Genomic DNA, 27661 nt, shown 5'->3' with positions numbered 1-27661 from the left:
AACAAAGTTGTTGCTACTGTTATTTTGCTGGGGAAGGGGGTTGGGGAAGTTTCAGGAGAGAGAAGAATAAATAGTGAAGACCATTCCTGGTGTAAATAGAACTGGTTAAGTTTGGGATTTATTTCAATCCTCCATCACTTGGCAAAAACTAATACTGAGTCATTCTAGAATTGGTGGAGTAATACGCAGAGATATTCACAGTGAAAAGGAGAAGGCCTCATGGCAAACATATGTACATAAAAATTCTGTACCTTTACATTGCCTCTTGATATTTCTCAGTGAAAAAAAAAAGCAGAAACGGTATCACAATCAATTCACCACTGATACTAATCTCAAGAAATAGACAGTGAGTGAGCCAGGAGACTAGACATATGAGGTTTTCTGAGATACTTATTTGCAATTACTCACGTTCTAGCTGCTCCTGTTACTAAAGCTAACGAATAGTTGAGTCTTTTATTATATATGTTAAAAAACACACGTTTGCTCCTTAGCTCTGGATTATATTTGGAGATGCATTTTTTGGAAAATATCCCAGAACTATGATAATATGAGTACATATATTTATGCTATTTTGCTATGTTTTTGAATTATTTACTTAAGAATTTGCAAAAATGTGCTTGATAAATCTAATTTTTCTGTCCTAGGAAAAGGATTAAGGTAAATGGAGATTAGGAGAGAAAGCGGGTAACTCCATCACAGAGAGAACCAGTAAAATATCCCTGGGTTACCTGTCACCAGCCAAGAAGAATAATTCTTGATATCCCAAAATTCTCTCTCTTTCTCTCATTTATCTACCTATCACCTGTCTGTCTGTCTGTCTACCTATCTTTCTCTCTCTCTATCTAATCTGCTTACTTATTTCTGTTCCTCCTACCTCCAAAGGTGATTTGTGGTCAACTAAAATTAAATATAGGTGTACTATAGCCATAAAATAATTGACTGTATATATGTATACACACATGCACAAAAATACTGTAGTGACTTGTGGCAAATCGAATAGTGAATTTCACTAAAACCCGTGGAGGTCTGTTAAAAAGAGTTTTAAAAATCTTATAAACTGCCAGTCAGTTGGTTACTAGTTTAGCTCAGTGTTCATAACCAATAGTGTTGTCAGTTACTCTCATCTCTCTCATCCTCTCTCTCTGGGACTCTCGTTATTTATAGCTCAGAATCTGAGTCATACTATAGAAATGAGGGCAATTTTTGTTCTTGGAAAAATTGCTTTCTGATTTTCTTTGCATGATAGTGACTAATTTATAAAAGCCCTTTGTCTGGCTAGCAGCTCAATTTTATTTTTATTCCATTAAGGTTGTGCAAGACTTTGATATTATTATTGTTCACAGAATAATAGAAAAAATAACGTAAATGTTTAAAAATTGTTCTTAAAGGAATGAAATAATGGTTCATTTTAGAAAGACCAGAAGCCTCCCTGATAGGGGGAAATACATATAATAAATTCTGTATAAATGAAATACAAAGGGTATTTTTAAAATAGGTGGCAAAGCATCACTGTCAAATTAAAATAAATGCATTTATTGGTAAAGTTTTAGAAGTTTTTGGTTCTAAAATACTAATATAGCTTTTTCCCAGACTCGCATGTATTCTCAACAAGTAAAAGCATGTAGTTATCTCTTCTCTTTTCTGGCTTTCTGCTGCCAGTTTCTGTCTATTTCTCCACATATACCAGTATTGAGCAATCTCTTTAAAGCTAATACTTACAAATATCAACAGTATTCGGTCAAGTCAGGTTGATTCTTTGAAGGCTGTATACCTTAACGGCTAAGATCATGGACTCCGAGTTTAGATCCTAACTGTCTCACTTACTAACTGTATGACTTTAGACCATAGATTAGACGAGGCACGCCCCTCTGTGCCTCATTTTTCTGATCTGAAAAATGAGATTTTGTATATAGTAGTATGTAATTATAAATAATTAAATACAATGAACAGTTCCTGCCACATGGTATGTTTTCACTACGTTTTAGTGATTATCTATATCAGCTGGGAAATTTTTGTTGAATCATTAATTCTAAGTGTTCAGGGATTATCTTTCTAACTAACTTTGCCTAGTTTCAGTAAGTGCCATGCATAAGCAGAAGCTTAGTAAATAATTTTAATAATGCTTTTGAAGAAAATTGTCATCATTTAAATATAATAATCTAAGAAATTGGTTTAAGCCACAGTACAACATATAGTAAAACAATATTTTTTAATATTTGAAAAAGTGTGTGTTTTCAGATTTTTTTTCTTTCCTGTTAAAGTTTTCATTTAGACAATTGTTTCAGATATTTCTTTCAAACTGGTACCGATTTTCAGTAAAACTATGGCTATTATCTCCACTTCAATAGACAATTCTTTTACATATCACATATCAGTGTCGATATACTGACAAATTTTAAAGAAAGTCTTTTAGTCACCTCTTAAGAAATACAATATTAAAACCGAAGTGACTAAAGGCTATAAAAGGGAAAAAAAAATTATTCAAGCTCTCAAATTGAGATAAGACCGTTCATGATTTAAGGGAAAGCATGGATTGGCAAAGGTCCTTTGAGGCATCCTTCAAAACCACACCACTTGTTTTATTGAATAAATCACCATTTCTTTGAAGTTTAAATCGTGTCGTGTTAGGAACAGTTTGAAACATAGAGTACTTTTAAAGTATTTCAGATTATTTTGCATTTTTATTCCAAAAGTAAATGCAAAAACTTCTATTTAGAGATTTTAGCAAAGAGTTGAGATTAATTTTTTAGATTTAATATGTAGGGAAAATATGAGAAAAAAGCTTTTTCTAGTGTACAACTGCTATTTTTCTTCAAGATTATTAAAGGTTTTCACCATGGAGTCTCCAGCTCAATGATAACCTAAATTACCAGAAAAATATATGTAAAGTCACTGCAGGACTTTGAAAGCAAAGATATGAGACACAAACCCATTTTAAGCTTGCTAGTGGCCTGAGGGTTTTTAAAACATTATCCAGCAATGTTTAGTACTTTGTCATGCCAGAGTTGTCTTATCTAGAAAATATTTCTACCATGTAAACGACATGCCCAGAAAGGACGGTAGCTGTGCACAAACAAGGCTGGGTTAACTTCTAAAAGCTTTAAAATTCCCAAACTCTAACCATTATATGATTTTAAAATACAGGTGTCCATCTCCATAAGTTTCAAAGTTAATGAGGGTTAAGTCTTGAAAAACACTGCGTCAGAGTTTGAGAGCTACCCAGTGGGACTGAGATCCAACATGTCTGATGCACTTTAATGTCTTTTCCTTGTTCCAGGAAGTTGACCCACATGAACCACAGTTCTACCTTTAGGAAGACACTTGTTCTCTGAGGATGAATCATTGCCTTTCACAGAACAATCTAATCATGGTGAGGAAGACGATAAAGATAGCTACAAGATCAAGGAGGGAATCGGGGAGGATGCTGTGGAGCAGTAATGGAGGGGCGACCCTGCTGAACTGGACAAGATAATGTCAAAGGAAATTTCTGAACAAAATATGGCTTAGGGGTGGGTGGGTAGAGGTTTGGAAAAACCTCAAGGGTGAATATTACCATGGTAAAGATTTAACTGAGATACCAAAAAGTCATTAGATCAAGGAATTTTTTTTCTCAAATTACATATTTGGGTGAGGAGGTGAACTGGGAGTAGCGTTGGGTTAAGAAGGCGTGATAATAAGCATGAGTAATCTATTTAATCTGTCTTTGTTGATATTTTGAAAGGTAGAAAAATGGTATAAACAAAGCACATCAAAAGGTTTGGAAGATTTATAATAGTGTGATTTTAAAGACTGATCCAATCAGCCTTCAAGGGATGAAATGTCATGACGGCTTCTCCTTTATCAATTATGCAAGTTGGTAGTGTTAGTATTGTGGATTTTGCATTGTAAAAGGGACCTCCAACCATTCCTTAGACATTTTCATCACAGGGAAACGGTGAGGAACAGCAGTTTGGAGGATGGACAGAGCAGCTGCAGATGGCTGGATATGCAGAAAGTAGGCTGCTCACCTGCTACAGAAGAACTGACTAAAATAGTGGCTAGACTGTTTGGAAAGAGACTAGACTCAACATTTCCAAGTAAGATTGACAGGACCTAATGGCTACTTAAATGTGGGAAATAAGGGAGTACACAGTCGAGTATGATTTCAGGAATCTATTTTGGAAGAAAAGGTAGTTAATTGGGTTATTAATTATATTAGGAAAATAAGAGAAGCCAAAGGGAAGGAAGAGATGTTCAGTTCATATTTGGACATGATGTTTTTGAAGATGCTCTGAATGGAGATGGCTGGTGGCGATAGGGTATATGGGTTTAGAATAGTTTTTTAAAAACTATTTTGGAAAGTCTATTTTGGAACAAAATAGAGAAAGTAGAGAAAGGAGTAAATGTAAATATTAGCTCACCTTTAGTAGTAATGGGAAATAAGAAAGGGAGATTTAAGAAAGACTTTTTTTGTTTTGTCCTGATTTGATTTGGGTATTGTGGAGGGCAGAATTCTAAGATGGCTCCCAATGAGCCTCACCCTTGCATAATCCTTTCTGATTTAAATGTGAAGAGAACCTGTCAGTACAATAAGTCACTTTCTTGCCTATGGTATCTTATATGGCAAAAAGGAGATTATCCTGGGTGAGTCTGACCTAATCAGGTAAGCCTTTTGAAAGCAGAGTTTCTCCAGTTGATCTGAGAAGAGGAAGTCAGAGATATGTGCTCCAAAGGGCCTAGAAGAAACTAAACATCCAGTTTGTGAACTGCCTATGGCAGAGTGTGTGTGGGGAGGGTGTCAATGGCAAGGAACTGGGGGCAGCCTCTAGGAACAGCCCCTAGTCATCAGCCAGCAGGAAAGCAGAGACCTGAGTCTCACAAACTCAAAGAACTAAATGTTGCCAACAGGCTGAATAAGTTTGGGAGAGACTCCTGAGCCTCAGATGAGGTGGCGTATTTCAAGAATCTGTGGTGGACGTGGGGAGTCATTCTTTTAGCATATTCTGGGTTCCGTTATCCTAAAACTGCATCCTTAATCATTGCTTTCAATTGTACTTAAAGTTGAATGGTTTTACAACCAGTATGTTTCTTTTTATTTAATTGGTTTGATATATTGTCCAAAGCAACAAGCTTAGGTCCAGGCATTTAAAAAAAATTGAACCCTATATTAAGGTCATATATAGAATTTAGTAGTTATTAATAAAATATTAGCACATTTTATTATTTATTCATATATTTTACAAGAAATGCAATTTAACAATCTCATTTTTCTTAGATACAACGTTTAATGGGTTCAACGAACTCTAAAGAGAGCAAAGAACAGTCGTCCTTGGTTAAATACAGATTTAGAAAGATATGAGGGGATTTTGTCAGAACTCTGCCCTGTGATTTGCTGATGGTCATTAAAAAGGAAGCATACAGGAAACTCTCCTTTTGAATATGGACATGTTTCAGTTGGACTAGAAGGTCTGAGGTCTTGAGAACAGAACCCAGGTGCATTGCTGTTCTTACAGTTGTAACACACTGTTTCTGTGTTATGTTCTCCCACGTTGATAACAGACCGTGGATTAATTTTGGTACTTCTATTTTATTACCCTCATAACTTTGCTCTTTCTCACTCCCAGTCCTTCCTGTCTTCCTTCACTGTTCTCTCTGGCTTCCTCACCAGGGGGCTGTGAGCACTGACTAGACACAGAGTTTTACAGACTCTTTCATGAGATGTCCCGCAATGTCAAAATCTACATAAAAGGCTCAAAGTACTAGAATAAGCTATAAAAAAGGAGGGCACATATAATAATTCAACTTAAACTCAATAGAAGGGAAGGGACCAATTTTTTTGTTTCTGCTCTGTCCTGGACACTTCTCTAAAAGGTGCTCATTGTATACAATGAGTTAATCTTACAGTTAACTTGTTGAGTTAACTATAAGATTGTAAACCATTTAGCACATTTCCTAAAGAATTAAGAAGAACAAAAGTCATGGATGTTGCTCTACGTTTATTCTTGATAATATGGTATTTCAAGTTGACATCCTAATTCAAGCCTTTGAAAGGAATCTTTTAATGTATTTTCTGGTCAAGTTTCATTTCCAGAATATTTTCTGAATAAATATGGCCAGCAAAAAAAAGTCTTAAAATATAAGGTAATTGTTAAAGTCAACCATTCAGCAGGGCAAAAAAGAAACAAGCTGACGATGTCTCTATTTTTTATTAGTTCACCTTCTATCTCTCATCTTATATTAGTAGAGAGTTAAGAATGAGAGAGAACATCAGATGTTACCAAGCAGGACACAGGACGTCAAACTGAAGAGGAAGAGAACTAGCAACTTTCCAAATTTATGCACTTATAACAATCATTTTAAGGGCTCCTAATGCAGTCAATTGCTGAAGAATAAATACCAGAGACCTGAACCCCTTGGTCTAGGTGGAATTAGAGTGGCATAATTCACCAGAGCAAATATGGACCTCTTACCAGGAGAGGCAAGAGAAAAAATAAAACTACAAAAAGACACCCTCTGGAAATGCTCTCACACATTTGGGTATGCTGTCTGGTTTGAGCAGGCCAAAACTTGATACTTTTATTTCCAACCTTTGACCTTGGACATCTGGAAGCTCAATTTGAGCCAAACAGAAGGAAGTTTTCTTTTCTATTTCAAAAAAGTTGGGGAAAAAAATTGAAGCACCTAGCATCCATTCTACTACCAAAGCTAATATTTATGCACTTGTAGGGAACTCCAAAATATGGAGTATTTGGTCAGGAAATAGATGTCCCAGAAGCTTGGCAATATTGGCACATCATTATTTCTGATGATGGATTTAGATGACAGCTGAGACCAGCAAAATAACCCAGTACTTTGCTGCTCTTTAATGTCCTAATTTAATAGACTTCCTCCAATTCCAGAATTTAAAATATGCTGAAGCATTCTGTATCAACATATGCTCACACACATATATATTTGGTGTCATGTGCATTTTAAAGTAGTTTCCAACTGCAATAAAATTTTTCATTATATTTTAAAATTTAACAAAGCAATGATGCAATTTGTCCTAGTGATTTTAACTTATTTGGACGATATTAAAATTAAGAAGTTATGTCACAAAATATATGAGAAATTTTTTTGGTTTTTACATAAAAAATTATTTGTTGTGGCATATTAAATTTTTCTTTGAAATCCTCTACTATAGAGTCACTTAATTCTTGATTACAAGGTAAGCATTTACATAAAGATAGACAGCATGGTAAATGGAAAAAAAAACATAAACTGTAGGGGCATAGACACTTGGGCTTAGTTGTTCAGACACTTTGTAACTGCACAATCTTGCAAGAGTTACTGGCTTTTCTGAGCCCAGTTTCCTCTCCTGTAATAGTCATTTTGCTGGCTATAGCAGGATTATTGTGAGAAGGAACAGTGATTTATGCAGAGCATAGAGTAGATTCTTTATAAATGCCACATCATAGTTATCCTTATCAACTTTATTATTAAACTGTTGGAAAATCCATTCAGTAGCACTAAATAAGTTCCAGAATTATTAATTGCCCAAGCAAATCCAAGTCGTGGCTGTGAACTTAATAACTTACAGCCCCAGGGGTCGTGGTGGCAATGTGAAAGAGAAGCTGTCTTCCCTTTGTACATAGAAACCACACACAGGGATAATTGAATGTTGGTCAGTTAAGAAAACACTAGAAAATTCTTATGGCATTTGATTAAATTATATTGCAGAAACCATATCTATTCTACTATGAATATTAACTATCATGTAGTAAATGTTTATCATTAGTAACGGGTCTATTCATGACTCACACTGAAAACTAGTCTTTCGGCACCATATAAAAGACATTATATTACCATGCAGTTTGCCAAAACGAATTGACTTGGAAATAAAGCAATTTCTATTTGCAGTCTATTTATTACCTTTTAGGGGACTGACTCAATATTTTCTGGGGGTTTTTTGTTTTGTTTTATTTTTTTTTTGCCAAGATTTCGCTGCAAGATTTTGATCCATGCTAAGAATTCGTACTTAGCTATGTGGCAAGAATTTAAAATATTTACACATTCCCAAAATTTTACGTGCATCAAAGAAGCACCATCCTTGTTTGAGTTTTTGATGTTACCTGTCTCAATAGGAATTCATGTATATTTTTAACTATTGCCTAAAATTGTAACCTTGAATATATTCTGATACTATCTCTGACTATTGCTTTTATTTGAAGGATAGTTTGATATATAAATGCTTACCATAGCCTGTATTTTCTGGGCTCTACATAGGAAAAAAAAGCAGTTTATATTTACACAGTTACATTAATTCCAGAATTTATAATTATAATATTTTTAAATCATTGAAAATATATAACTAAAAAGAGAAAAATAAAGTCGACACCCTCATGCAATATACCTGCTGTTTCATGGAAGCCAATGAATAGCTAGAGTACCAGTTGCCAAATGTGCTCTTCAATCTGAGCTTGCACGTAGGTGGGAGGGCACGTAACCACATTTAGTTTCTTTAAAAAGTGCACGCTTTCATTTTCAGCGTTCGCAGTTTTTATTATCTCCGTAGGAGTATAGAAGCAAAATGTTTTTGGTTTCTTTTCTTTCTTGTTTTTTTTTTTCTTCTTTTAAAATCTCATGCCTGTTCCGCCCCCCACCCCCACCCCCGCAGTTCACACAGCATAGTGCTTTCTGAAGCTGCACATGTAATTGCCATTATCTGTAAGGAAGCTTGCACGCATCAAGGAGAGAACAGACCCCACCACATAGTGTCTTTCTTGTGTGGTATGTGAGCACCTGGTCTACCGTATGACAAGCCCCTTGACAAGTTCTTTGAGCACTTTGTTTATCATCAGGGAAGGTCGTTCTCATCTGTGACATGCAGAAGTAGACCCCTTCCAGATGGCCACCTGTCTTTCCACATGGCCAAAACACGGGGCTTCCCTTTCCCCTGTAGACAAATATTTTTACAAGCCTTCTTGATTGTGCTTTGTGGAAGAATACAAACATGGGCAAAAAACAATTGGTGTACTTATGAATGTAAAAGAAAACGTAGTGTGCATGTAGTTTATGGTTCTTCTAGTACTCATCATTGATTGGGAACAAGGAACAACCATTTTTCTCAAATTTAGAACCTAATTAGGCCTTAAACTCTAAATTTAGAGCCAGCTTCTAGCCTCTGGGGTTCCATTTCCAATATTCAATATTAGATTCTCTGCATTTATCACTGAAGTAACCAGGCAATAGGAATGATTGTATTCTACAATATGTACGCTACTTACCACATCTGGGTGAATTTATTGTTACTTTTGACAATGAGGAAATTGATGCATGCTGTTGCTGGTAGAAGAGAACACAGTCAGGATTCGCATAACAGCTTTGCCCCTCTGAACTGTTTGTGTCTGTTAGGTATGGGAAAGAGAGAAGATATGTTAGATGGACTGTGATGGTTAATTTTCTGTATCAGCTTGGCTAGACCACAGTACCCAGACATTTGTTCAAACATCATTCTAGATGTTTCTGTGAAGGTATTGTTTAGATTAACTTAAGAGTTAAATCAGTAAACTTTGAGTTAAACAGATTACTTTCCAAAATTTGGATGGAACTCATAATCAGTTGAAGGTCTAAATTGAAAAAGACTGACCTCCTTCAAAGAAAAGGGAATTCTACCAACAGGCTGCCTTCAGATTTGAATTGTAGCATCAACTCTTCGCTGAGTCTTCAGGCAGGCCGGCCTACTCTGCAGATTTTGGAGTTGCCAGCCTCCACAATTACATGAGCCAACTCCTTAAATCTCTCTCTTTATCTCTATATTTATCTATCTGTCTGTCTAACGATCCATCCATGCTATTGGCTCTGTTTCTCTGGAGAACCCTAATACATGCACTATCAAGTCTTTCCCACTGTTCCCTTTGTAGGCTACACCAGTTTTTACTCCCTTAGAGATCCATCACCTACAGCATAAGATTGTAAATTCTACTCAAAGAGAGGTAACTAAGATATTCAAAGATGTACCTGAAAAAAAATAAAGTAGAAAAAACTGCAATTGTATTTTATAACAGCAATGACATAGCATAGTTCTATTTAAAGTTAATAAGAACATCGAACACATGGAATTCAAACTCAGCAGTGCCACCTAGAATTTAACTGTTTGATAGCCAAAATTATTTCCTAAACAAGAACTCAACAAAAACAGAAAGGAAAAAAAAAAAGAAGAAGAAAGAAAGGAAGAAAGAAAAGGAAAGGAAAAACAGACACTTCAACGAAGCAAGTGTATAGCTGAAATCTAATTGAGCCAACATTAGTCAATACTCATTTTGGGAAAACTGACTATTGAAATTTTCAGCCAATGTAATATCCACAAGCATCAAGTCAATGTATATAGTAATATCATCAGATTATTGACCCTGTGTTCTTCAATGTTGTCTATACCATGAGTGTGGTCCTATAGTTGTTAATTCTTGATCTGTATCCCTCTTCGCATACATAAAAAGTAAAGGGGAGAGAACACATTAATTTAACAAATATTTATTGAGCACATACTATGTACCAGACACCATGCTAGGCACCAACAATACAACAGTGAACCAGAGAAATGATCCCTGTCCAAAGAGATTTTACAATCCAGTAAGAAATACACAAAAACAATCACATTACGGTGGGATAAAGTGTTGTGATTGGAAACCTGGAGTGTATCAGGGAGCACAGTGGAGACATAGCTAATCTGATCTTGGGTGTCAAGAAAGGAAGTCTAAGAAAAGAAGTAAGTAAGCAGATGCGAGGCAGATAGAGAGGAAGGTAAGAATGTTGAGGCACATTTCGTTGCTCAAGATGAGCTCAGTTATCCTAATCCAAATTTTCCCCTTTTCTGTTTAGAGGCTCTGCATTACCAAGAAATTGCTTCTATTCACTTTGCATATGGGAATCCTGTATTTGTATTTGTGTACCCAACTGTGACACATTTTTTAAAAGAAATTTAGTGTATAAGTGCCTAAAAGTTGGCATGATGTTATCATTGTGTCATTTGTAAATATGTCTGCAGACCACTGTCAATGATATAGGCCAGTGGAAAGGAACAAAGGAAATGATTATGCAGACATAATTTATGTTTCATTTTGGAGTGCAGCCAGAGATAAATACAGCTACATACAAACTCTGCATTTACAAAACCCTCTGTCTTGGCTTCGTGCACAAAGAAAGAAGTAAGACCAGCTTTGTCTAAACTATGCTTTGTGTGGTATCAATATGTGTCTGGAAAAACAAACAAAACCAAAAGGGAACCTGATGCTAATAACATTGTTTGTCTAAAAAGCATAATATAGATGGGTTCAAAATTTACATAGATTTAGATAGTTAATTTTATGCAAAAATTGCCTGAGGTGTGCCACCTCAGAGAAGGCTGGAAAATTGCTGAGCGATGATTGAAGGCATGGCATTCTGCCCAACCACACACCGGCCAACCCTTTCAGTAAGCATCTCCTGGAATGTCATCTTGGAAATGACTACTGATTCACATTGTGTATTTATGATATATGTGGTATTTGTTGTATATTAAACAAATAAATTAATAGTGTCAGCCCATGAAGGTATTAGTTTTTCTGTAAGACAACTTTCTTTTTTCTTTGCTGAAGAGGATTCTCCCTGAGCTAATACCCTCTGCCAATCTTCCCCTTTTTGTATGTGACCCACTGCCACAGCATAGCCACTGACAGACAAATGGTATAGGTCCATGCCTGGGAACCATACCCTTGTCATCGAAGTGGAGTGTGCCGAACTTAACCACTAGGCCACCAGGGCTGGTCCTGTGAGACAACTTTTTGCTTACTCCTTTATGCAAGCAGACATTGGAAATCACGAGTTTTTGGTGTTTGGGAAATACATGATAATTTTTAAAGTTCTATGATCAAATAAGATGCTGTTCTGAATAATTTGAATGAGAAAAATTCTCTAGTAAACAATTACAGTGAATCAGTCTTAGAATAGGAATAAGGAGCCTGATCATTTACATCGTACCAAAGAAATAACCTAATCAAATATTCCTATTTTTATTAGTAGGGAGACCATACATCTCTTTATTCTTCCATGTAAAACAAAACTTAAGTCAGTCGTGATAAAAGTGAAAGAAAGAGCTAATTAACTTTGTGCACATGGGTAGGTATATGAAGAGCTTCTACTCTTTTGTTTTTTTTTCATGTTTAAAGTAGGCACATTTGGACACAACATGCTGGTCTTTCCCTATTATAATAAGCAAAGAGGAAAACAGAATATGCCATGTGACATTTCCATTGCTATGTATTAATAGGGTATGAATCTATATTGCGTGATATAATACAGATACAATATGCTATTGCAACTGGTGGTAGCACAGTGCTTAGCATATTATAGGCTAACTATATTTATCAAATAACTGTTTGATAAATGAATGAACGAATGTATAAGGCAAAGAAATGCAATGGAAAGGATGTAGGAATTTGAGTCAAAAGTCTTGCCTGGATTTAGGTTCTAGCTTCACTTGCCATAGTAACCTAAGAAAGACCTTTTCATCTCTGGACTCCTCCAGAATATTTTTGTAAGACTCAAAAGAGATTATATGTAACTTTATAAAAGTGATTTATTGCTGTTAATACCATTATTAATAGAAATAGTCGTAATAGGATTGTTCTAAGTTGGTTTAATGAAGAAAATTTTGAATTTAATATCACAGTCTTCTTAGGAGGTGGCACTTAATTGGAGGAATTCTAGTTTATTTTCAAATCTAAGGTTGGCTTTAATAATTTATTGATCATTCCAGTTTCTATCTCCTCATCAGAATGAAATTTCTCCAAATGGAAGACTACCTAAAATCTAGTCATTCAAGGATGATTGTGTAATTGGGCAGTTCTGTCCATAGAATACAAATTATGTAAAAATATTTATTAAAAGAACATGATTAATGATTTTGCTGAATCAATGGTAAAAAAAAAATGTTAAAAAATACATAGCAAATGTGAATCATTTGTGTCTTTATTTTACTCTTCATCTGAACACCACGGGCCCATCATCAACAGACCATTCCAATATGTGCAGCAATAATGGAATTCAGTTGTCTGTATGTTGCTAAATTTTAGTCCTATGAAAACCAAAGCTTTATAAATATATTTTTATTTTTGTCATTATGAAGTTTAAGGTAGGAGAACAGAACATATTTTATTTAATAATTGGTTAACTTGGTTTATAATTTTTAAGTATCACAATGTATGGCAGTAAGTTTTCACTTATACTCTTGCCTGGGCCTCCCGAGTGTTAGGAACAATCCTTAAGACATCATTTAAAGTCTCTTGAAAGGAGGGTCCTTCCCTTGGTCACGCCCGCCACGCCCTGGCTGCCAGCCTTTGCTCTTGCTACCCCCTCTGCCTGAAGGCTCTTCTCCAGGCAATGTAGCGGTCCCATCCCTCAAAGTGGTATGTGGGTGCTGCCCAATTGTCCTTTCACTCTACCTCTAAATTAGAGTCTCTCAACTTTTGCACATTTGGGGCCAAAAAATTCTTTGTTGGGAGGGCAGAGCTGTCCTGTGCATTGCAGGATACTTAGCAGCACCCCTGGACTCTACCCATTAGGTATCAGTAGCACCTTCCCAGCTGTGACAACCAAAAACGTCTGCAGACATTGCCACAAATCCCCTGGGGTGCAGAAGGACCACAGTTGAGAACCTCTGCTGTAACCCCAAACTTGCTCCACTGTCATCCTCATCACGTCACGTCTTGGGCTATGGACTGAATCTTTGTGTCCCCCCAAAATTCATGTGTTAAAAGATAAACTGAGGCACATTAAAATTTTCAAGAGTTTATTTGAGCACACATGGATTAGAATCAGGCAGCGTCAAACCAAAAGTGGTTAGAGTGTTCTTCCTACAGGAGATAGAGGAGAGGTTTTTTATGGAGAAGTCTTGGAGGCAAAGCAAGGAAATTATTTGATTGGCTATAGCTTTAGCAGCTGATTTATTTGGGAAAACCTAGCTGGTTGTTTGTGGTTGCTGTTCTTAAGTTCCATTTTCTCAGATTCAAGTGCATTGACTCTGGCTTAGGTTTTGGTGTTTGCCTGCATAGGCTGCCAAGGCACTAGAGCCACCTCAATCTAATGGCTACCTCATTCAATACTTTAACAAATTGAATCCCCAATGTGATGGTATTTCAAAGTGGAGCCTTTGGAAGATAATGAAGTCATAAGGGTGGAGTTCTCATGAATGAGATTAGTGCTCTTTTAAGAAGAGGTCAGATAGCTAGCTTGCTCTATTTCCTCAATGTGAAGATACAATGAGAAGTTGACAATCTGTAACCTGGAAGAGGCCCTCACCAGAACTGGATCATGCTAGCACCCTGACCTCAGACTTCTAGCCTCCAGAACTATGAGAAATAAATTTCTATTTATAAACCGCCCAGTCTATGGTAGTTTCTTATAGCAGCCCAAACTAAGACATTTTGTTTCTTTTTTTTTTTTACCATTGCACCTCTCACTATCTGACGTTGTTACATATCTGTTTGTTTTTTGTCTGCCTCTCACTCCCGGTTTCACTAATAAGCTTGATGAACACAGGGACTTTATCTTATATATTGTCATATCTCCAGTGTCTAGAACAGTGCTATCTATACAATAGGTGCTTATTCATGAATGAATGAACAGTAGAGGATACCACAGAATGTTTTAAAATATCAATTAGAAAATGATCATTGAATGAAGAACTGATGGACATAGCATATAGTGAAATTAAATCATTTTATTTACAAAATGTAATATATACAAGGAAAATATTAGAGCTTAAACATTTATCAAAATTAATCTTTTCATGGATAATTAAACTACAGAAGTCATAGTGTTACTAGACCAAAGTGGGTCTGCTTCTTGGTGAGTTAAAATCAGAGCCTTCACCAGAAGAAGTAGCCACACAAAGTAAAATTTTATTTGCAGCAAGAAGCAAACAAAGGAGACCACAGGGAGTAATTTCACAAGCTGTGGCCCCCTGAGCAAAGGGTGGTGGGTACCTTTTATTTGAGATAGGAAATGAATATTCAAAAGGGGAAGTTTCACCATCGCATGTAGAGGTGAGTATAAGCTTGCACATGTGTAGTTTGAAACATGACTTTACGTAGGTTACTCTGGTACACTTCTCCACCCATCTGCACAGGCATCACTCCTGTGGTTGGGATCTGGATCAGTTCAGAGTGGCTGGTGTTTAGATCTTCTTCCCGGAACACAGCTGAAACCAACTACTGCAAAGACGTCAGAGAAAGGAACACCTGCACCTTTCAGCAAGACAAGAGAAATAGGTCAGAGTCCATAGCTGGTGACAATAATTGCTTCCCTACTCATGGCTTGTTGGACATCATTAGGCCCATATTCCAGAGGAGAAATAATCCACAGGGCATGACTAATATTTGCCCTGTGGGGATGGGGCACGTGCTTAGCACTATTATTTGCCATTACAATTTCTGCACTCTGTAACTCCATCTCCCTGACTCCTGAAGTCATTTGAATTGAGTCGTGATTCAGAGGTTCCATGAGGAAAACACAACAGCCAGCAAAGTCCTCCTTGATCTGGGAAGGTGTTCTTCTTCCATCAGCCTGCAGGTTTAAACAAGACCTTCCAGGGATGGTAATAAAGGAAGAGGTCCCTTCCTCAGGCAGCCTGATTGACCCCATTATCCAGCAGTCAGTGTGATATTCTAGGCAGATATCACAACCTACATGAGCTTCCCAAGCACCTTCATCTATGAAAACATAGACTGATTGTTAAAAAATAAACGAATATCAAAGTTAAGAAATTTAACTCCCATGTTCATGTGATCATAGACTCTGCTCCAGAAAATGCAGTAACTCTCAACTTCTAATTATTATTCTTGAGCATCTTGTGTTCACTATCTCTCAGAACATGAAGAAAATGAACTTCTATTTGTCTTCTTTCAAATTCAGAATGGTTTAATGTTATGATAGATGGGACGGCACTAAAATTAATAACTATCAGGTGCAGTGTGTCATTATAGTAATTTATAATGCACAGTACAACGCTTCTAGTTGATGAATTATCTTCCTAATGGTATATTATGGCTCCACCATAATATATCAACCAAGAGATACTTCTAAGTTTACAGAGTAACGTGGCTCATTATTTTCATTACAGAGAATTATATCAGGAGAAGTAATTTGTATTCTTTTACACATTCTATTGTTTTCTGTTTAATGCATATAGCATTGTTATATACTACTATCATTACTATCTAAGCCTGGGTCTTCAATAATAGCACCAATGAACCAAAAGATTAAGAATGTAAGTCTGAAGTCCAGAACTCAGGGTGACTCCTAACATTACCGTGGAAGACAGACTGTAAGGTAGCCTCAATGGTGCCTACCTCCTGGTGCTTGCCTGGTGTCCCCTTTGTGCAATTTCTTCCTCTTGAGTGTGGGCAGGACTTGCTTCTAACCAAGAGAATATGGTGGAGAGGATAGGATGCCACCAGCATTATTACATTATGTTATATGGCCAAGGTCATGGGATGTCACCCCAGCGATTACTTTATATTATATAAGATTCCGTCTTGCTAGCCAACTTGCTTTAGAGGTGCCATCTTCCTTGCTGGCTTTGAAGAAGCAAGCTGCAAGGAAATGAATTCTGCCAACAACCAGAAGGAGCTTGGAAGCAAATCCTTTCCCAGTTGTTCTGATGAGACTGCAGCTCCATCCTGTACCTTGATTCCAATCTCATGGGACTCTGAAGCTGAGAACTCAGCTTTGTCATACCCCAGGTGTTAGACGAGAAATGGATGTTATTTTAATCACTCCCTTTGTGATAATTAGTTACATTGCAATAGAGAACTAATACAATTACACCAAATGGAAATTTCCTAAAGTTGTGACCTAATGTTATCTATGGAATTTCTCTTGGAGGGTATTAACACAACTTCATAACGTATCAAATATTTTTAGAGGGGGAAGGGCCCAGGAAAGTGTGTACTAAAATCTTAGCTCAAGAAACGTTCACTGACTAATCTTTTACTATATGCTAAGGCAACATATGTGGATAAGATATGTTTCCAGTTTTCAAGATTATAGAAGAAGAAGAAAAACACAGAAGAAAAACACAGAAACAAGATCATTTCAACATATATGTGCTATTATCATAGAGTATAGAATATTGGGCAGGGAGGGGTGGTGCAGGTACACATGGTTTCCTTGATGAGGTAACGCCAAAATTGGAATTGGCATCCAAGGGAAGAAAGGAAACAAGACTTGTTGGACTTCTGTGTACTAGGAAATTGATTAATAGTGATTATAACAACAACAACTAAATGGTTAATGTTCATATATCCTTTGCTAGGTACGAGGTATTGTTCTAAAGGCATTATTTAATTAATTCCCACCATAATCCAATGATATAAAGAGTAACCTCATTTTACATATGAGGATACTGAAATTTAAGGAGCAACTGATTAATGACAAGGATAGGATTCATTCCTTTAACTTCTCCATAACTTCTAGACTGACGTTCTTCCCACTAAAACATAACTCTTTGGGGAAAGAGTCTTCTGACCTGCCTCTCCCCTCTGCTTCTAAATTGCATGCTCCCTGCATTTCCTTTGGTTCCCATGGTTTCCTGACCTTACATCTTTAAAGCACCAATTATGCTCTATGACAATTAGTGTATAACTCATTTATCACTTTGAATAGAATGTGAGTTGTTTGACAGCTGAAATTGTCCAAATCATCTTTTGGCCTCTTGCTCCTATCACAAGCCCTGAAATAATAGTGCTCAATAAATGGCGAATGGATAAATGGATGTTTAGGGTCTCTATAGGTAAAAAGAATGCTCATTTGATTTGTTATTGCCTATGAAGATGACTTCTGAGAAGAAAGTCTCCATTTTTCTAGGAGTTTGATTCATTCTTATTAATAATAATTTTTAGTAACACAAACAAACAAGTAGATAAATAAATAAGGATGGTTGGATAGGTAAGTAGATAGATATAGAAATTGGTAGATAACTATGTCTAAGAAACATCAAAGGATGCTTCAGGGGTGCATATACTGATGGTCAGCATTACTTAGTGCTTACTCTATGCCAAACGTTATGCTAAATTCTTAAGAATTTTTTTAGTTTAATCTTTACAAAAACCCTGTGAGGGAGAGACCCATCCTATTATACAAGCGAGGAAAGTGAAGGTTGCAGAGGTTCACACCTTGTCCTCAGTCACGGAGCACGTGAGTGAGGTTGTAAGCCAGGCGGTTGGTCACATGTTCCTGTCTGTGCCCTTAACCACCACACACACCACCTCCTACTTGGTTCCAGAGTTTGTCTTCCTGGTTTTTGTTTCTATCAATTGCTATGAGTTATTTACATTTTAAATAGGAGTATTTTGAGGACTTTTCTACGCCAGTTATATGGAGCAATGAGGTTCAAAAAGAAGATAGGCCTTAGGCATTCAGCTGTAGTTGAGTGGTGGCCTCCCCAAAGTAGGTTCGCATCTTAATCCCTGGAAACTGAGAATGTGACCTTATTTGGAAAAAGAGTCTTTGTAGACTTAATTAAGTGAAGGATTTTGAGATGAGATTATCCTGGATTACCTGGGTGGGTCCTAAATCCAATGGCAAGTGTCCTTATAAAAGACAGAAGAGAAGTGAGTCACACAGAGAAGAAGGCCATGTGAGGACAGAGGTAGGGATTGGAGTGATGCAGCCAGGAGAAACACGCAGAGCCACCAGAGGCTGGAAGAGGCCAGAAAGGATTCTTCCCTAAAGCCTTTGGAGGGAGCACAGTACTGATGACACGTTCATTTCACACTTCTGGCCTCCAGAACTGTGAGAGCGTAAATTTCTATTGTTTTAAGGCATCAAGCTTTTGATGATTTGTTATGGCAACCCTAGGAAGCTAATACACTGACTATCCTTTGTTCCTATATGGGACTCATAGTATTATCTTCCTTGGAGGAAACTGAAAGTCATAATTTAGACAAACCTGCACTTCAGGTGGCCCCTGAATCTTATAAAATAATATATATATTTTTCTGAGGAAACAGTCAATACACATCTAATTTTCAAAGGGCCCTCTGAGCTAAATCAGACTCATTGATTTTGAATCACAAAAAGCACATCACAGAATGGCCAGAAGACAAATGTTGACGAAAAAAATGACTTTCTTTGGGCCTAAGCTTTGGAGAATTCTGTGCTTCTTGGAAGTGAGTAGCAATGGTCAATAACCCAATTCCATAGATAAGACAGAAGGAATCCTAACCCTAGGCAAAAAGTCCCTCCAAAACAGGTGATCTAGATCACAGACATCCATTTTTACAATGAATATGTTTTTGTAAACAGACTTAAATATTGTGTACTTTATATTCAAGATTAGAGAGAAAACACCGTGTCGAGGATAAACAAGGGCTTTGGACTGGATGATTCTGGGTTCAATTTTAGTTCTAGCACCTGCTGCCAATATAACCATAAAGAAATTTACTAATTTATTTGAACCTTTTTCTTCTCATTTTCAAAATAGGAACATACACCTTGCAAGGTTTTGTGTGGATTAGAAATAACGTATACAAAATTAAAACTCAAAAAGTGGCATTTCTTAACAAAACAACAATAATAGTAGAAAATATACATAAACATTGTACTTGTGTCTAATAACACTCTAAGTATCCAACTCAGAAATCCATTAATGTAGGCTTATAAAAATATTTATTAATGCCTCTTGAGAATAGCAATGAGATTCTTTCTAACAGCCACTATTATAGAGAAAGGAACCTTTCGTCGCAAACTTAAGTTCTAAATCATAAAGTGCCATCGGATTTTGATTCTGGAATTTTGATACTAATTGTTGGTATAACACATCACATTTCAGCTTCCGTGGAGATAGTGTCAACATTCAGTTGATGATTCTGCTCAAATCCTCTTAATGACAGCCCTCGTATTAAGGCCATGATGAAGAAATCAGTGATGTCTGATTTAGGAAGTCATTTTCAAGGTCTACTCCCTATCTTGTAAAACTCAATTTACAAAACTCAATTGGTCCTTTTGATCACTTTCACTAATCCAGTTTAAGAGCTTAAAGTCCCCCCAAGTGGCCCTTAATTAATGGCTAATATGAATGCACAAGCACACACTTGGACTGTATCTGGAATTTAACAAATGCCATTGTATCTTGGGATTTGATAATGACCTTCCTTCTGTGGACAGCTGATGGAGACAAGGCATATACTAGTTGTTTACAAACTTCAAATAAACCTCCGTGGTATATCGATTGATCTCACTGACTTCTATCCTTTATTTTTTATTTTACTGATTCCTCTTCTTCTTCAGAATATTCTTCATGAGGGTGAGGAGAAACCCACTACAACAGTATAATAATGACAAAAGTATCAATCAACACTTCCACAATTCCTGAAGTATATTCATTTTATATTTTTAGAAAAGTTAATTAGCAGATTGAAGACCAGATATTTTCTTAGGGAATATTTTCTAAATAAAATTTCTTCCCAAGGTCTTTTAAACTGATAATTCATTTTTTCCTATTGTTAAGCCATTGAGGTATAAATAAAAGTTTTCTCTCATCTAATTTGTCCATTGCCATTTCTTGATTCATTCTACTGGTTGTATCGTACATCATTCATTACAGTACATCTTACCAACAGCAGCAATTGGAACACTATCTCACCCTAATTTTGCCAAATGAATTGGCAAAAGAAAGTACGTGATGGATCAATCACAAATATCTAGATAATCTGTAATAAAAAAGTGAGAGTTTCAGGGCTGGCCCGGTGGCGTACCAGTTAAGTGCACGAGCTCCGCTTCAGTGGCCTGGGGTTCGCAGGTTCGGATCCCGGGTGCACACTGATGCACCACTTGTCAAGCCATGCTGTGGCGGCGTCCCATATAAAGTAGAGGAAGATGGGCACAGATGTTAGCCCAGGGCCAGTCTTCCTTGGCAAAAAGGGGAGGATTGGCATCGAATGTTAGCTCAGGGCTGATCTTCCTCACACACACACACAAAAAGTGAGAGTTTCACTATAAATGGTAAATTTAAAAGAAGGATTAAAATACATTAGTAATAAGTATCTACCTGTTGATATTCGTATTCCAATAGCCATTCTCCTTGAGGACTTAAAGGCTGTGACGTCCAACAGGAAGCCACCAGCCACATGTGGCTATTTATATTTAAATTAATTAAAAGTAATTTAAAGTAAAATTCAATTCTTTGGTTGCACTAGCCGCATTTCAAGTATTCAATAGCCACATATGGCTGATGGCTTCCGTACTGGACAGTGTAAATATGGAACACAGCCTTCGTGGCAGAACGTTCTATATGACAGAGCTTCTTTAGAGAGAAAATGCCGCCCTCTTCCATTGACTTTCATTGTTTATGTTAGAAAATGAGAAGCAGCAACATTTTCTGTCCAAAGATTAAATTATTTCAATTTCTCTTTGGTGCTTAAAACAGTCCATCCTCTTTCAAATGTGCTTTTCAGATTGCACATTGCAGAAATGACCCCAGAAATTATAACTTCAATGGTCTTGTAGAAACCGTAATTGTTTCCTAGCAGTAGTGTGTAAAACAATATTCAAGTATTCACAGTGATTAAAACATCCTCAACATATTTATATAGAAATAATCCAGAGAGGTAATTGCTGAACATTCCCCTTGTAGTATCATGTTTTTTCATATTTACATACATATACACGTTCTTTTGGCACCGTCTTTGATCAGTTTGAAATGAAAGAGCCAACAGGCTCTCTTTCCTGGAAAAAAAAATACAAAACAAAACCTCTTTTGTCTTTCACCCGTTGTCACCAAAAATAAATAAATGATACAAATGGTTCCTCTACTGCTTTTAAAAGTAGAGCCTGAAATTATGTGAAGTTGGAACTCTTGAATTATTCATGTGTTCTGATTGAATGGGATCATTATCTCTGGCCTTACAAGCTAATAAATACTGTCTAATGCCTGGATACTGTTTTGATGTAATAGTGTCAGGAAAAAGAAAAAACAACTGACTTCTTTGCAAGCTTGGGCCTAAATTAGGGAGACGCTCCTGATGAGTTCATTGCAAGAAGTGTCTGTGTGTGTGCATGTGTGTGTGTGCATGCACACACATATATGTGTGACTGTGTGTGTCTATCCACAAATATGAAACACCTTAGACAATTCTGTTAGTCTGCCTATGCTCACTCTTTCTAAAGGCATTTTAACTCAGACGTGCAACTGAAGAGTTGCTGAATGGCTCAGCTGCCTGGTGCTCGATGCTATTTTTGTATCCTTTCTCTATTCTCATCTACCATATAATATGTAAAAGTATTTCAGGAAATGCAGATTGAGGCTCCATAAATGATTAGGCTATCTAATCGTTTGCCAGCGAACAGTCAAATAATCTTAAATTATAGACCAGTGAGTTTTTTCCCCCAGATTGATTTCAACGAGTGAATTTGCTTGAGTTTAATATCACCATAAACCAGAAGGAGTGTAGAAAGCCTGAATTAAGGTTGTGCTCTTAAAAGCAATCACAGAAAGATGTGCATTTGTGGAAGGTTTGAAAGCATGGAGATAAATATAGTCGACAGTTGGTTTCAGAGAAAGTAAAATTAGAAGTGGACTCTTACAAAATACCTTTATAGGCTAATAGTCATAGAAATGCAGCAGAATCCGTTAGACATCAAAGAAAAATATCATTATCGAGTATGCTGATTTGTTTAACAAAATACACACTGCCTTTTCTTCCTTCACCACTTTTTTTTTAAGTGACGTGGAGTCTATTAAGGGTATAAGAATAGCCAACAAAGAGCCTGCCAGCAATTCGGTAGTTTGCAAAATTGACACAAGACCAAAAGTCTTTCCTCTGAGACAGCTGGCTTGGTCTTACACACAATGTATAGGTTTTCGAGACTGCTTTTCTCAACATCTAACACAAGCTAATAAATCATGCAATTTAATTAAGTTTTTTAACAGGAATTAAAGTGTGTGAACCATCTACCAGAATGGGTGTGAAGACCACTTCAATAATGCTGCACCAGCAGAGCTGTCTGCCTTTTCTATCTGATTTAGGAAGCAATGGAAGACAAGGGAGGTTTTTTAAAAAGTAAACACCCTTTATTAGCCAGTATAGCTAATCCTTACCTGTGATTTTATTGTTTTTTTCCCTATAAAATGGCGATGGAATTTTATTCTTAGGTTGAAGAAAACAAATTTGAATTCGGAGTGCAAAGAAAAATGTCAGAGATGGGTAAACGATAGTATTCTATTTGTGGCTATTATTATTTCCACCTTTGTCTTTTAGAATTAGGAAGTGGACCTCCAAAGAGGGGAGAATAAAGCGTTTCATGCCTTTGCCTCCTGGAAGACACAAACTGCCAATTTTTCTCCAGTGCTTTCCACCTGTCAGTGTGCTAGGTGCAGATCTGACAGTCCCCCCTGCTCTAATTCCATAGGCTGGCATGGTTGGCAGGACATTCACAATGCGCCTGTCCCCAAACAGGGCCTTTGGCACTCGCCTTCCCCTGTTCGCTTGCACTGTGACAGGCTGCACGCAAGACAGATATGTGGATCAAAGGCAGTGCCTGTGGATACAGCCAGCAGCATCCAAGGTGTGTCACTAGTGTTCTCAACAATTTGCTATCAGTATAGCAGAAAAAGCGAGCAGAAAAACTGTTGAGCGATAAAAACACATTTTATAAGGAAAATATATACAATGTATACTTTTGATGTTGGATACAAAAAGGTCACACAGAGTCATGCAGAAGAGCATGCAAGAGAGGAAGCAGCAACACGAGCTGGGAAACTTCCAGATCCCTTCCTACAGAGGGTTTTGTTCAACTGCGAAAGTGTGATGGATGGAAATGAAAAAATTGGGTTCAAAGAAAGATAAGAAAGGATGTAGTTCTGCCCTGACTCTTGTCATATTCCCCTATAATTTCACATTCTTTTGTTTTTCTTTTACAATATGGAAGTTTGGTGGACTCTTTATAAAGAGAGTTCCAACTTCACGTGGAATTTCCTGTCGTGAGACCCTGGATCAGTCGCCCCTTAGAGCAGCTCACGTTCAGTTAGCAGCGCCCCGCCCCCACACCTGGGAACACCTGACTTTGCCGGGCAGCCCCCTGCCCGGCTCTCAGGAAACAATTATGGAAGGGATATGCACGCATGTTTACAATGTGTACATTCGTAATCCAATATTAAATTTATAGAGGCCCATATAATCTGAGCGCCGTGCCCAAACTCAGTGATGCGCGGGCCTGCCCGAGTCACGGGGAGACTCGGAGGTTACCGTCTCTTTGGTATTTTACCCTCACGTCTTTGGACTCTGTAATCTGTTCCACTTGCTGCCGTTCACAGAACCCACGTTTCCAAGTTTATTACTTGATATTCCCTAAGGACGCCACCTCCCCTCCTGTCAGGACCGGTCAGCACATCCTCATCTAGGTACACCTTCCTTCAATTACCTGGTACATTTGCTGGCACATAAAGATCTAAGTCTAAAGAATGAGGGAGAAACTGGGCCTTCAATAGCACTACCAATTTCCTCTCATTCTCCTCTCTCCCCCCTCTATTAACCAACAGCCTAACTTTTCTAGTTGGTCATTAATTTGATCTCAAAGAGGAATTAATTAAACTAATTTTGGTATAAGTATATAATAGACATAATGCAACATATAAAAATGATGCCATAGATTAATGTCAGTGTTCATAATCTAAATAAACAACCCAAAATACAAAAGTGTGTGTAGAGTTTATACTCACCTTTTAGTCAAAACATAGGTGCATCTGTTTATAAAACAGTATAAAAGGACATAAATGAATTTAATGAATATATATGTATATGTATATATATGTATGTATGTATATCTGAGCAATAGGATTATGGTTGTTTTTTAGTTTAATCTTTTTTCTAACCTATGTTACTCATTTTCCAATGGTGAATAAGAATTGCTATTTTAATACTATCAAATTTATTAATATTTTCTTAAAATGCAGAAATGTACCAAACTTTTTCATTACACCTGTATAGTATAAATCTCACATTTCTCTACAGGATCGAAAATTCATTTGTTTGAAGCATTAGTTTGAAGATATAAATGAGCCACTTGTGGTGCTGGAAAATGCATTGAACTTCGTGGGTAAACCCAGGGTCTAGCTCACCCTGAACCATCTGTGTAACCTGGCAGAGCCGCATCACATCTCAGGTATTGTTTCCTTCTATGTAAATGAGAGGGCTGGACTAAAAATTGGGAAAGTCCTTTCAACTTTGAATTTCTATGATCAACAAATATCGCATATAACATACGAATTCTCCAATTAGGTAGACCTTAGTATTTGGGGGAAACAATACTTCTCACAGGTAATAAGGCTGCTAACACTCATGCATTAAAAGCTGTGTAGCACTTATTATAGTGAAACCCAAAACAAAACATAGGAACAGTAGATACCACTTGAGTACTTATTATCTTCCAGGCACTGTACAAAATTATTTACACGATTTAACTTTTTAAATCTGCAAAGCAAGCCTACAAGTTATTTTATCATTTTTTCCACTGTTTTACAGATAAAGACATCTGCCTATAAGGTAGGTTAGTAAATGACTATACTTTTTTTTTCAGGAAGGAAAAATGATAAACTATAGTCAAATAACCAGATGGAAACCATCTTTCCAATAGGTTGATTTTACACAAAACGTTCATTAAAGTCAGAAATTCTCAAGTTTTGCTTTTCTTCATGTCCTCATACAGTGATTAGAATATAATTAAATGAAAGTTGTGTGGGAACTCCCGGCTCTAAAATTCAATGATTATTTAGGATCATATTTAGAAAATGCGGAGTAAAGAGGAATGCATGAGGTAGGCCCGGGACCGAGCGAGAGGAAACTAGCGGGAACGCATTTCTCTTCAGCTGCCTTAGATCCTCCCCGCGTCCTTGACCAACTGTCAATCATGTCCCGCAGCCTGCACTGCAATTCCCAGAGTGGCCACTAGATGTCAGGCATAGAGTCTAGGTGTGGCAATTAAGGCGACCCTTTCCTTTACTGTCTGTTTTCACAAGGGAACAACTCGCTGCTATCCTCCTCATTTTGCCTTATGACCAACGGCACTACAAGACAGAATGCCATGTGTAACCCACGCACTACCAAATCTTTAAGTTGGTGAATCCTTCGACTGTGAGGAACAGGTGTGTGTACGCCCCCCACATAGTATAGTGCATGTTTGAATGAAAGTGCCCAAGAAATATCTATTTGGCTGTTGAAGGGCTTCTTCCTGGATTTTGGGTCGATTATTGAGGGATTTCCTTCTATTCTCAATTTGCATAACTTTGATAGTCTCATTGAGCTAGTGTCTGGTAAACAGACAGAGGTACTCTACCAGCCTACTAACGGAGACTTTTAGGTTAACCGTGTTGGTTGTGTATATACATGCATAAAAGATCTGAAATAGCCATGGTTGCCTCTTCCTTAGTTTCCTCTCTAAGAAGGAGGAAATAGTAGCCACTATTTCCCAACCACTCGGCTATTGAGAATAGAAGGGCAATTAGCTGCCTTCAACTCCTCCAAAGAAAAGCATAAGGCCATATCCTAACAAGCAAACTTCTATCTTTCAGTTAGAATTCATGTTAAAATTAAACGGTCTAAAACTAAACGGATAGATAGACGGTCTTTCTCAGATCAAGACCCAGAGATGAGGAAAATTCACCAGAAGAGAACGTGCTCTCAGAGCAGAGCCAATAAGCGGGTCTGTAGACAGGGCTGGTACTCAGGAAAGTGTGGCAGGGAGTGTCTGGAAGTCTAGGTAGGCAGGATGTTAGTATTTCTAAGATCTGCCACAGGTATCTGAGAACCAATTACAAGGCTTGAAGCTGGAAGACTAGACTTGAGTCTCCAGGAAGACTAGCAAAGCAAGCTGGCCAGGGAGAACCAGGACCAACAAGGCGGTGATACTGAGGTCAACAACGAGAAAGGGACATGTACACAACCAATAAGGCAACAATCCAGCTTCCAGAACCAAGTCCATGGTCATAGCAAGGTATCAGCTAGAAAGCCAGAGCAAACGATTTGCATGGCTGTGAAACCATCAAATTATTCACCTAAACCATGCAGATTCCATCTGGCAAGGAATTAGATTGATCCCACAGCTGGGACAGCTGTCAACCTGTAGTAAGTGCCCTACAAGTGTGAATATTGGAAGACGCAGAGTTAGGGAATCAGATATTCTTAAAATTTACCAAGAACCCTCTCACTTGCTAGGCATGATGGTGAGTTCAATAACAACAGGAAGCCTGACTCCCAAATTTAAGTAAAAGCAATGCATAGCTAAAGTGTGTAAAAATATTTTACCCTAGTCTAAAATGATAATAGCTTCTTTTAAACTAAATTTCTTGTGCTTCTAATTTCTGAAGAGTATCACAATAATATAGTCAGAAAGAAATCTACTAAGTGTTCGGCTTTTGCACATGTTGGTGTTACTGTAGCTCTGACACCTCAGGCAGCCTCACGGGGGTCTCATCCTCATGGAGCATGATGAGAAGGGAGAGACCACCCTCCATAAACGATAAATGGGCTCTAAAATGCAAAACTGGAGCGGTGTAATCCTTTTTCTGTTATTTCCTATTGAGAGGCAAAATAATATATTAAAATGAGACAGAAAAAAATTTGAATGTTGAATTTATCACTTATTAGATGTGTGATTATGGGAATTTATC

This window comes from Diceros bicornis, chromosome 2, assembly GCF_020826845.1.
Source record: "Diceros bicornis minor isolate mBicDic1 chromosome 2, mDicBic1.mat.cur, whole genome shotgun sequence".
NCBI lineage: Eukaryota > Metazoa > Chordata > Mammalia > Perissodactyla > Rhinocerotidae > Diceros > Diceros bicornis.
This window is presented reverse-complemented; position numbering follows the sequence as displayed.